The 11,753-nt window shown below is 46.1% G+C and overlaps 1 non-coding gene across 1 annotated transcript; it reads right to left on the bottom strand.

The window, feature by feature from the left end:
- Nucleotides 1–508: 508 nt before the first annotated feature.
- Nucleotides 509–672, bottom strand: LOC144682331 (U1 spliceosomal RNA). The gene has a single exon (XR_013576987.1). It is a non-coding gene; the product is annotated as a U1 spliceosomal RNA (small nuclear RNA).
- Between the last annotated feature and the right edge of the window lie 11,081 nt (nt 673–11,753).

Genomic DNA, 11,753 nt, shown 5'->3' with positions numbered 1-11,753 from the left:
AATCCCATTCTGGGTGTCAGTAAGTGCAAGCATGCCATATTTCAATGTCTTTAGCTCATGGAAGATGTGAATGTCACTTCATTTTGATATTCCTGACTGTGTGCCTAGTGCTCATGAGATGCAATGTAGAGCTGGAAGGTGAGGTGCTAAATGGCCTACTCCTGTTCCAATGCATCCCACTACCTCAACCTAACAGAAACCACTGTTCACAACTGATCAGTGATCAGGCCGGCTGGTCTCAGTTGAACAGCATGTTAGTCACAGTAAGTGCCTGTTGTGGAAGAATGAGTCCAAAGCTAGTCTTTTACCTTGAGCTGCTTTATTCTCAAGACAGCCCTTCAGTGTAAAAACACTTTTAAGACATTTTAAAAAACAAAAAAAAACTGTAAATGGATAGAGCTGCAACACTGCAGTGGGGAAGGGACTGGAACCAATGCTCATCACCTGTTTTAACAAGCAGTTGTCTTAACAATGTAATTGCCAGTCAATGGGAAGATTGTTTTTCTTTCAGGGGAGAGCGCGAACGCAGTCCCCCACTACCACAGATTTTGCAGTCGAGTATCCCGCACGTGGGGACATCGCAGGCGTCAGCACACCCGGAGTGCAATGGGATAGCCTCATCCTGGAAGCACAACCTTCATGATCATTGTTTCTCCCCTGCCAGGTAAGTATTGAGTTCTGTTGAAGGGTCGTGAGGACTCGAAATGTCAACTCTTTTCTTCTCCGCCGATGCTGCCAGACCTGCTGAGTTTTTCCGGGTAATTCTGTTTTTGTTTTGGATTTCCAGCATTCGGAGTAGTTTTTTGTTTTTATGACAAAAGTAAAGGTTCAGCCACAGATCAGGGGAAGCTGCGATGGCATGAGAAACATGTGATGGGGAGCTTTGTAATTGACAATAGACATCTGGTGCAAGGAGGCCTCCAGTGTCCATTAAATCAGTTAATTAAGGATCCATGATAGACACAGCTTCATTCCTTCTGTTCCAGATGTTCTTGCTCTCCACACTGCTTCTCAAAACTCCCTGTCCTTCCCTTCATTACCTCTGATTAGCTCCTGGGGTGGGCATTGTGATGTTTGGCCCAGATCCTGTGGTAACTGAACAGAAAGACAGCCAACCAAACCATCACAGTTTGTCCAATAAATTAACCAGTTAGTACGCTCTCTCTCTTACCCGGCTGAGCCACTGGCATTTCAGAGACCCGTCCTTCTCATCACTGTATTCACAGGCTATTTTTCCCTCAGCTGAAGGAGTTGGCAACAGTTGTTTTGTTAAAGTGTTGCCCCACCACACAACTAATAGGGGTTATCAGTAAGTTTAAAGACTCCAGCTGTTTGTCCCAGTAAGGTAGGTGTGAACTCATTACAGTTTTAGATTCAACACCAGTCACTTTTATGGGTTTTAATATAATAACCTCTACATTGCTGAATAAAATCTAACTACCTGCAGTGGATAATCCTTACCCTGCTCAATCCATGCAGTGAGTAATTCTGCTGAATAAACTGTCACTCCATAAGGAGTAATCCTTACCTTGCTGAATAAACTGTAATTTCATAATGCGTAACACCCTTCCTAATGAACATGAGCTTTTTCATTAGCTCACACCTTGACTAACCTGGGTGTGCCTCACTTGGCTGTGTAATCACATTCTAAATGTTTCGCTCGGTGTGAGTTTATGGCCTGATAACAATCTGTACTTGAGTATTTGTAGGCCCCGCCAGCTCTCTCTCTCTGGCCCACGAGCAGGCCTACATTAAAACATATTACCAACCCCAAAAAATTGGACAGAAACTATCTATTTTCCCACCCTATTCCCCTCTGGATAGTTTACTTCCAAGTTGATTCTCTTGGAATTTGCTAATCCCCTGAATTTGTCAAGCATTTCATTACTGAGAGATGATCTCACTCAGTCAAATGCACATTTGTAAATTTGCCTTTACACAAGGGTAGCTGGGTCACTTTAAATTGCAGGAATATTTCTTTAATTAAGTTGCTTTTGACAGCACAGATAGGATCAGCTGGTAGTTCAACCTCAAAGTTGCAGAGTGAGAGATATCAAAACAAATGGACAAACACTTGTGGTGTGTGTGACCCTGCCTAAGAAGAGAGGTCTCCCATTAAACCCGTCCGAGTGGAGACAGCTGCTGATTTGCGCCTGTGAGAAAAGCAGCGTGTACCAGTTGTTGGCCCCTTCCTGACCTGATTGCTTCCCCTTCCCGGTCTTCCCTGCTTCTCGTCCCAATCGACCCCCATTCCCGAAGTGATCACTCTCCTCATGGTTGCAACCCCTTTCCCAACTCGATCTTCTCATTTCCTGGTCACTCCCTTAATCCTGGTCACCCTCCCATTCATCACTTGCCTGAGAGTTAGTGCTGGCATCACAGAGGCTGGATCTTCTATACCACTTTGCTGGTGAGCTACCTGTCCCTATCCATAGTTTAGCAGCTTGTGAAACTCCTCCTCTTGTTCAAACGAAAGTAGCACCATTTTCCATCTCCCAATTCACACCCTTCTTTGCTTCATTTCATGCTACCATTCTTCATGTTCCCTTTCCTTCACGTAGATGTCATAGAATCTTACAACATGGAAGGAGGCCAATTGGTTCATTGCGCCTGTCCCACTATCCCCCTCTTTCACTGCAGCCCTGTCATTTTTCTTTTTTTTAAGTATTCATCCGGGTCCCTTTTGAAAATTATCATTAAATCTGCTTCCGCCCCTTTCAGACAGTGCATACCAGATCACAACAACTTTTTCTTATTCTTTTAGGGAACGTGGGCTTCCTGGATGGGCCAGCATTTATTGCCCATCCTTGCATTTATTGCCCATCCTTAGTTGTCCTTGAGAAGGTGGTGGTGAGCTGCCTTCTTGAACCGCTGTGTCCATGTGGTGTAGGTACACCCACGGTGCTGTTAGAGAAGGAGTTCCAGGATTTTGACCCAGTGACAGTGAAGGAACGGTGATATATTTCCAAGTCAGGATGGTGAGTGACTTGGAGGGGAACTTCCAGGTGGTGGTGTTCCCATGTATCTGCTGCCCTTGTCCTTCTAGATGGCTGTGGTCGTGGGTTTGGAAGGTCCTGTCGACACAGCCTTGGTGAGTTTCTGCAGTGCATCTTGTAGATGGTACACACTGCTACCACTGTGCGTCGGTGGTGGAGGGAGTGAATGTTTGTGGATGGGGTGCCAATCAAGCGGCTGCTTTGTCCTGGACAGTGTCAAGCTTCTTGAGTGTTGTTGGAGCAGCACTCATCCTGGCAAGTGGGGAGTATTCCATCACGCTCCTGACTTGTGCCTTGTAGATGGTGGGCAGGCTTTGGGGAGTCAGGAGGTGAGTTACTTGTCGCACGATTCCTAGTCTCTGACCTTTTGTAGCCACAGTATTTATATGGCTAGTCCAGTTCAGTTTCTGGTCAATGGTAACCTCCTGAATGTTGATAGCGGTAGTAATTACCTGCATCCCGGACAAAGTAGCCCATTTGACTGGCATCCCTCCACCACCAATGCACAGTGGCAGCAGTGTGTACCATCTACAAGGTTCACTGCAGCAATTCACCAAGGCTCCTTCAACTGCACCTTCCAAACCTGCCACCTTTACCACCTAGAAGAACAAGGAAGAGCAGCAGACATACAGGCACACCACCACCTTGAAATCCCCCTCTGAGCCACTTACCATCCTAATTTGGAAATATATCACTATTCCTTCACTGTCACTGGGTCAAAATCCTGGAACTCCCTTCCTAACAGCACTGTGGGTGTACCTACACCACATGGACTGCAGCGGTTCAAGAAGGCAGCTCACCACCACCTTCTCAAGGGCAATTAGGGATGGGCAATAAATGTTGGCCTAGGCAGCAACATCCACATGCTGTGAAGGAATAAAAATGATACGTCCAGCCTGAGTTGGTAACCGTGTTAACAAAAATTAGTTCAAAACTGCCTTAGCACCTGAATAGAGTGAGGAGCCCCTTATTGAAGTGCTTCATGTGTAAGAACTTTTATCCCGCAGTGAGGAAAATACAACCGGCTCAATCCTGACGGCTAAGCAGGCAGATTGGCATCTGCTTTCCTCTGGGAGGTAGACTGACAGCAGAGAAGTAGAGCTTGAATACACTTTTGGGATCTCTGCACTTCTCCAGTGTCAGCTACAAGCTCACACAACATAGGCCAAGTTACTAAAATTAAAGGAAAGGCCAGTGTCTAGCTCTTTAAAAAGAGGTTAAAAGCAGCAAGTAATTTGAATTCTGTAACAAGATCAGGAGGTTCAGGTGTCACACTCCCGTTGACTCTTGCCCTATAAAACAAATCAGTTTGTTGCACTTCGAAAATGCAATTGCCAATGATTAACTCTATGTATCCAATAAAATTCTTTATAACTATGTTACCTATGGCTCTTAAATAATAATCCTGTTTGATTTAATTGTCCCTCTATAGATAACCTGGTCATAAACCTAAGGAAAAGAAGCCTACCTCTCATCTCTGGCTGCAAAGACCAGCAGAAGTAGTGTAATCTAATACTATACTTAATAATAGCCATCAGCAGGAGGGATGGGAAGTGCCATCATGTCTGCACTCCTTAAGCCTCAAACTCTGGCCAGATGGCTCGGCTTGTCCACACACCACCTTTGTGGATTTGGGCCACAGAATTCAGGGCTGATCCCCAGTATTTTTATTTATTTATTCATTTTTGGATTGTGGGTTTCACTGGCTGGGCCAACATTTGTTGCCCATCCCTAATTGCCCTTGAGAAGGTGGTGGTGAGCTGCCTTCTTGAACCGCTGCAGGCCATGTGGTGTAGGTACACCCACAGTGCTGTTAGGGAGGGAGTTCCAGGATTTTGACCCAGCGACAGTGAAGGAACGGCGATATATTTCCAAGCCAGGATGGTGTGTGGCTTGGAGGGGAACTTCCAGGTGGTGGTGCTCCCATGTGTCTGCTGCCCTTGTCCTTCTAGATGGTAGTGGTTGTGGGTTTGGAAGGTGCTGTTTGGAAGGGATGGGATGGGAAACTGATAGCTACAGTGCTGCTGGGGGTGAGTACTGGGTCACCAGCTGCTTCTGGCATGGCCCTGATGTGGTGCCTTGTCCTGAGGACAGCCCTTGCATGGCCGTCCCATACGTGCGCCAGAAGCGCCAGGCCAGCTATTCAAATGTCACACAGCTCTACCAACTCTTGTGACACCATTTTCCTAATTTATACCAGTTATGTCCATTGAATGAATTTGTACATCACTCACCAAGGATAAAATGTATCGCTTCAAAGGGGGGACTAACATTAGCGTCATTTAAGGGGCCAGTTGCAGGTTTGGTGAGTTTGAAGAACTTCTTTAATTCCTAAGCCTCTGGAAGTACTCTACCGTGTTTCTGAAATTTCCTGAATTTTTCAGGGCCTGGTTGTTGCTGCATCCTCACAGGAGAGCAGAGGAGTAAGGTGACCTGTTCATACAAAGGCTGCAACAGATAAGAGGGCCCCAGTAGCAGTGAACCTGGGTCTGCAGCATGACAGGTCTGTGCAATGTCCTCTGCAACTGTTAGCATTAGTATGTGTGTGAGGGTGAGATGGAGCATGTGGATGTTAGGTGTGAGTCTTCAGTGCCAGGAGTGATGGGGGCACAGTACATTGAGCAGTGTGAGAGGTAGGTGGAACAGTGGATAGGAACAATCATGTTAAAATTTATTCATAGATGTAGATCACCCCAATGTGGTCATTAGAACACTCTTGTGGCATTGCTACCAGATCCTGAGGTCCAGATACTGGGAATTGATGTCCCAAGCCACCTGCTGAAGGTATTTCTTGATCACCTCCAGAGGCCCTGTGGAATCATGGGGTCTCTCCTGTCCATCAAAACTACTAAAGCCTTTGCATCCGTGATCCTGGAGCCCTCTCTCTGGCCTGGTCTTCCATTTTCCTTGATTACAACTGCAGCAATATTCTTCAGCAGCAGCCCCTTGTAATTCAACACAGCTTCCCTTTAAGAGACACAGGCTGCCTTTAAGAACCAAAGCCTGGCTGCACCCACGTGCTATCAGCAGAACACGACTCAGCTTCTAGCTGAGCCAGCCGTGTAGGAGCCACTCAAACCAAGGCTACTATCAGGTACAAGTAGAGACAGTGTCAAGTTAGGTGCAGGCTAACCCCCACCTGAAAAATGAGCAAACCAATTCTTAAGCTATGGTATTTTGAGGACCTGAAAGTGGAGGGAAAGGGGGAGTGGTGTAGGGACGGAATTCCAGAACGTGGGACCAAAGTGGTTAAACATAAGGTTGCCAATGGTGGGTCGAAAGAGGTGAGGGTTGGAGGAATTCAGGCCTCAGGAGTAAATGATAGGGCTGGAGGAGGTTTCAGAGAAAGTGAGAGGCAAGGCTATGAAGGGATGTTAAAACAACCAACAGAGGTCAGTGAACGCAGGGGTGATAGGTGAAGGATAGAATGCAGGCACCAGAGTTTGGATGAGTTGAAGTTTACAGAAGGTGGAGAATGGGAGAGCATTGGAGTAATTAATTCTGGAGATGATAAAGGCACAGCTGAGGGCTTCAGGAGCAAGCAGTTTGAGGCAGGGGCAGATACGGGTGCTGTTACAGAGGTGGGGGTAGGTGATCTTTGTGATGGAGGACATGTAGAGTTGGGAACTCAGCTCAGGTTCAGATAGGGTGCCGAGGTCGATAACAGGCTGGTTCAATCGGAGACGGTGGCCGAGGAGAAGCATGGAATCAATGGCTAGGTATGGAGGAGGGGGGCCACAGATAAAGGTTCACAGTGTTTCACAGGAGGAAATTCTGGCTGATCCAGACTGGATGTTAGACAAGCAGTCCAAGGCAGTGGAGGGGTCAAAAGAACTGGTGGTAAGATAAAGCAGGTTGTCATCAGCATACATGTCACTGGATGATGTTGTCAAGGGTCAGCATTCAGATAGGGTTGCCAACCTTCCAGGATTGCCCTGGAGTCTCCAGGAATGGAAGATTGATCTCCAGGACACTACTGCCAGCAAAACCCAGGAGAAAAAGCATTGGAGCATTTCAGAGAAAATCTTTGAACACTATTTGTTATGAAAATATTGAACTTGGAGAAAATAAGGCTGTTTGACTGAGAGTCAATGATGATGGGAAGTCCATTCATCTGATTGGCCACGGGAAGGCAGGAAGCCACAAAGATGGACGCATTTGGCAACCAATGGCAGGAGTGTGAGGTGGGGTGAAATAATGGGGATGGGAATTCATATCTCCAGGAAATCAATCTCAGACTCCAGGAATAAGCCCAAGAGTAGTTGGCAACCCAGCATTCACGTGAGGAAGAGGAGTTCTAGGGTATATCCTTCAAGTATCCAGAGGTAATATTGGAGGGGCGGGACGAGAAGCCCTTCTTGTTATGATTGGATTGGTAAGAGTGGTCCCAAGCAAGTCCAAGCACACTAGCTGAAGAAGAGGTGTTAGAGGAGAGTGCTGTGGTCAACTGGGTCAAAGGCTGGAGACAGGCCAAGAACAATAAGCAGAGCTAATTTGTCATGGTCAGACCGGATGTAACTTGTGAAGAGCCATTTCAGTGCAGTGGCAGGGGCGGAAACCTGATTGGTGAGACTCGAACATGGATTTATGGGAAAAATTGGCACGCATTCGATCACAGCTTTGGACACAGCGAGGTCCTACAAACAGCAGTGCAATAATGACCAAATAAGCTGTTTCTATCTGTTGAGGAATAAATACTGGCCACAGCACCGAGGTGAACTTCCCCACTCTTCTTTGAAATAGTGCCGTCCCGGGATCTTTTACATGCAAATGAGAGGGTAGATGAAGTCTCGGTTTAACGTCTCATCTGAAAGAAAGCACCTCCTAATAGTGCAACACTCCCTCAGAACTGTACTGGAGCGTCAGCCTGGATTGTGTGCTCAAGCATCGGGTTTAAACCCACAACCCTCCGACCCAACAGGCGAAAGGACTACCATTTGAGTGTTGAAAAATGTAGTTATCACACCATCAAACAAAAACAAAAATAGCTGGAAAAACTCAGCAGACAGCATTTGTGGAGAGGAACACAGTTAACGTTTCGAGTCTGTATGACTCTTCATCAAAACTAAGGAAAAATAGAAATGAAATGAAATATAAGCTGGTTGAGGGGGGTGGGACAGGTAGAGCTGGATAGAGGGCCAGTGATAGGTGGAGGCAAAGAAGAGATTGTCAAAGATGTCATAGACAAAAGGACAAAGGGGTGTTGACAGTGGTGATATTAGCTATAGAATGTGCTAATGGTGACATTAAGGGTAGAAAGCAGGACGAGCAAGGGACAGATAGCCCTAGTGGGGGCGGGGTGGGGGGAAGGGTTCGAAATGGGCTAAAAGGTGGAGATAAAACAATGAATACATTTAAAAATAATAGAAATAGGTGGGAAAAGGAAAATATATATTAAAAAAAATATATATATATATATAAAAAATATATAAATTATTGGAAAAAGGGGGATCAGAAAGGGGGTGGGGATGGAGGAGAGAGTTCATGATCTGAAGTTGTTAAACTCAATATTCAGTCCGGAAGGCTGTAAAGTGCCTAGTCGGAAGATGAGGTGCTGTTCCTCCAGTTTGCGTTGAGCTTCACTGGAACATTGCAGCAGGCCAAGGACGGACATGTGGGCAAGAGAGCAGGGTGGTGTGTTGAAATGGCAAGCGACAGGGAGGTCTGGGTCATGCTTGCGGACCATCAAACACCTTGTGCCACACTCTGCATGAGCCACAGGTTCAAACCCAGCTGCAGCCAGTGAATGGATAAAGAACTGAATCCCCTGTGTTGCCCCGAGTGATTCTGCTTTTATTTCTGTTCCAACCCCCTTGCAGAAAGCAGCTGCCGTGATCAGTCTGCCTGTGATTGATGCTCTGGACACTCCCTAAATACTGAGCTGCTTCCTTCATTAGCTGTGAAACACTATACAAGACCTGTCTGCCTCCACCTGCCAGCTTCCTCACACTGCTTCAGGCACGAGGCGTCGGTCAATAAAAGCTGCTGCCCTTTAACCAGCTAAAGAGAGCTTGTTAAACTTTTGCAGGTGATCTGATGTTTTTTTTTCTCCATTCATTCCATTGCCAGCCCCTCCCTCTCTGTTGAAGATAAATTCTTTATCCGTCACTGTGCTTTCTGGGTCAGGAGTGGGGGTGGGGTGGGGTGTGGGGTTCAAAATTTGAGGGCACACATTTCACAAGCCCATCAATGAGCGAATATCTTATAACACACATTGTTCTCCATTCGCTCCCTAGTGCCCCTGGCAACCGAGGTTGCAAAGGACATGGGAGGGGCGGGGATTTAAAGTTTATCACAACAGGTCACAGAGCCCTCTTTGTCCCACGCAGAGATATGAACTCCAGATGTGCCAATGTTTTAATAATTCTGACCGCAGCATTTGGAACAAGGTCAGGGCATCTCCAATGGGGTGAGGCCCACCCCTGGAAAACCCAATTGAAGAACTCCAGAGGCCCTGACTCCTGCTGCAATACCACTGTCTACTGCCCTGCCCACTCAGCCCTTCTTCACCTGTGACCATCGGCAAACTATTGGATCACAGCATGCAACAGTCAACCCTGAATCCTGTCCTCACCCAGTGTCCACTTGTATGTGAAACTAGCTTGTGTCTAATTTTGGTCTCCTGACTCAGTGGGTGATATTGAGGCTTTGGAAAGGGTGTGGGGTGGGCAGGGCGGGTGGGGGGGCCGTGGTGGGGGTGGGGGTGTTCTACTAGATTAATTCCCAGTATAAGGCATCTTAGTTATCAGAATGGGCTAAAAGGGCTCGGACTCTTCACTTTAGAGAAGAATAGATTAGGGAAATGGGGATTGGTTCGCTCAGTTGGCTAGCTTGTGGTTTAGGGTGTGGACTGCGCAGATTCAATTTAATTCTGGCTGAGGTAGACTTTTGGGACTTGCCTTCTTGCCCTGCCCCTGACAATGGAAGGCAATGGCAAACCCTCACTGACAAAAACTGCCAAGAAAATAGCTCAGGATGAAACATTGGCAGACAATGAGCCAAGGACCTTCCTTCAAGCAGAACACGTGTGAATGAATGAAAGATTAGGGGTAATCTGATTGAGGTTTATAAAATGATGAAAGGAATTGATTGTCTTGAAGTTGACAGTTTATTCCAATTAAATAGATTGAGGAGGAGCAGGGATCACAAACTTAATTTGTATAAGGTTACATCTAGGTTAGACATTAGGAGGTAGTTATTTTCCCAGAGAATAGTGAACACTGATTCATTAAATTCCTTCAAGCAAGAGGGGCACCTGTTTCTGGCTGGCGAGGAAATCACTTTGTTTAGGAAGTTGGCTTTGCAAGGAAATTTGCAAATTTTGAAATTGTGCCCTGTACACCCAAACCTAGGTCATTAATATAGATCATGGAAAGCCTCCACCATCATCTCCGGCAGTGCATTCCAGATCCTAACCACCCACTGTGTAAAAATGATTTTCCTCATGTTGCCAATAGTTCTTTTGACAATCACCTTAAATTGTCCCTATGGGAAACCCCAATGTTTACCCTCCTTTAGTCCAAAAAATAACCACTCACCACTGCTCTCTGTTTCAGCCAACTTCGTATCCATTTCTCATTTCATTCCATGTGCTTCAACTTTGTTGGCAAAACTAATATTTGGCACTTTATCAAATGCCTTTTGGAAATCTAGATAAAAATCAACCATATTACCCTCATCAACCCTCTTTGTTACCTCATCAAAAAACTCAATCTAGTTAAACACGATTTGCCTTTTTTGGGCTTTCCTGAATTAATCTGCACTTGAACCACCATTGTCAGTGTGCTGATTGGCTTGATTTCAAATGGCTACACTGGCATTGGATGCTTAGGGAACATCATTCCTCATGCGATTCAGACTCCTTCTTTGGGCTCACCAACTGAGGTGAGATGTGAGCTGGCATCTTGAGCAGCAGGCTGCTGCTCCTCCTCCATAGCTATCACCGTTCTGTTCACTCACACTCTGTGTCCACTCAGTGTGGGCCTATCTAGAGAGGTTCGCTCTTGAAATCCCCTGGGGAGGAGGGATATGGGCTAGTGCTAAGGTTGCCAACTGTGATTAAATGTATTCTTGGAGGTTTCATCACGTGACTTGCCCCCACACTGCAGCCATTAGTCGGCCAACACATCCATCCTTGTGACATACTGCCTTCCTTTGCCAATTGGAAAGCAAAAAGGCTCATTACCTGATTGGATGATGCTCGACTGTCAGCCAAACAGTCTCTTTCCCACATTTTCAATATTGTTATATCTGGTAAAGAAAAATGTTCAAAGAAAATGACAAAAAAAACAATGATTTTTCTCCAGGCACACAGCAGCATCTCGGAGATTGATCTTCAATTCCTGGAGACTCCAGGCCAACCTGGGAGGGATGGCAATCCCAGCTGGAGCTCACAAGGGATTGGATGAGTTACATGGTTGCTCTAAGCTGATGGCAGATGCACTTTCCCCAAAAGGCTGTGGATGCAGAGGGACAATTGGATATTTCAAGACGGAGATCAAAAGGATTTTTGTTAGGGAAATGATATGGAGCAAAGGCAGGAAATGGAGATAAGACACAGATCCATCAAAAAAAGAAAATCCTTGCATTTGTATAACACCTGTCAAGGTCCACAGGAAATCCCAAAGCACTTTGCAGCCAGTGAAGTAATTTTGAAGTTTAGTCGTTGTTGTAATGTGAGAAATGTGGCAGCCAAAATGTGGAGAAGAGTGTGAGAGGAGGACCCTGGGACAGGCGGTCAGCAGCACTTAGAGGAGA

This window comes from Cetorhinus maximus, chromosome 6 (genome assembly GCF_964194155.1).
Source record: "Cetorhinus maximus chromosome 6, sCetMax3.hap1.1, whole genome shotgun sequence".
NCBI classification, from domain to species: domain Eukaryota; kingdom Metazoa; phylum Chordata; class Chondrichthyes; order Lamniformes; family Cetorhinidae; genus Cetorhinus; species Cetorhinus maximus.
This window is presented reverse-complemented; position numbering and strand designations above follow the sequence as displayed.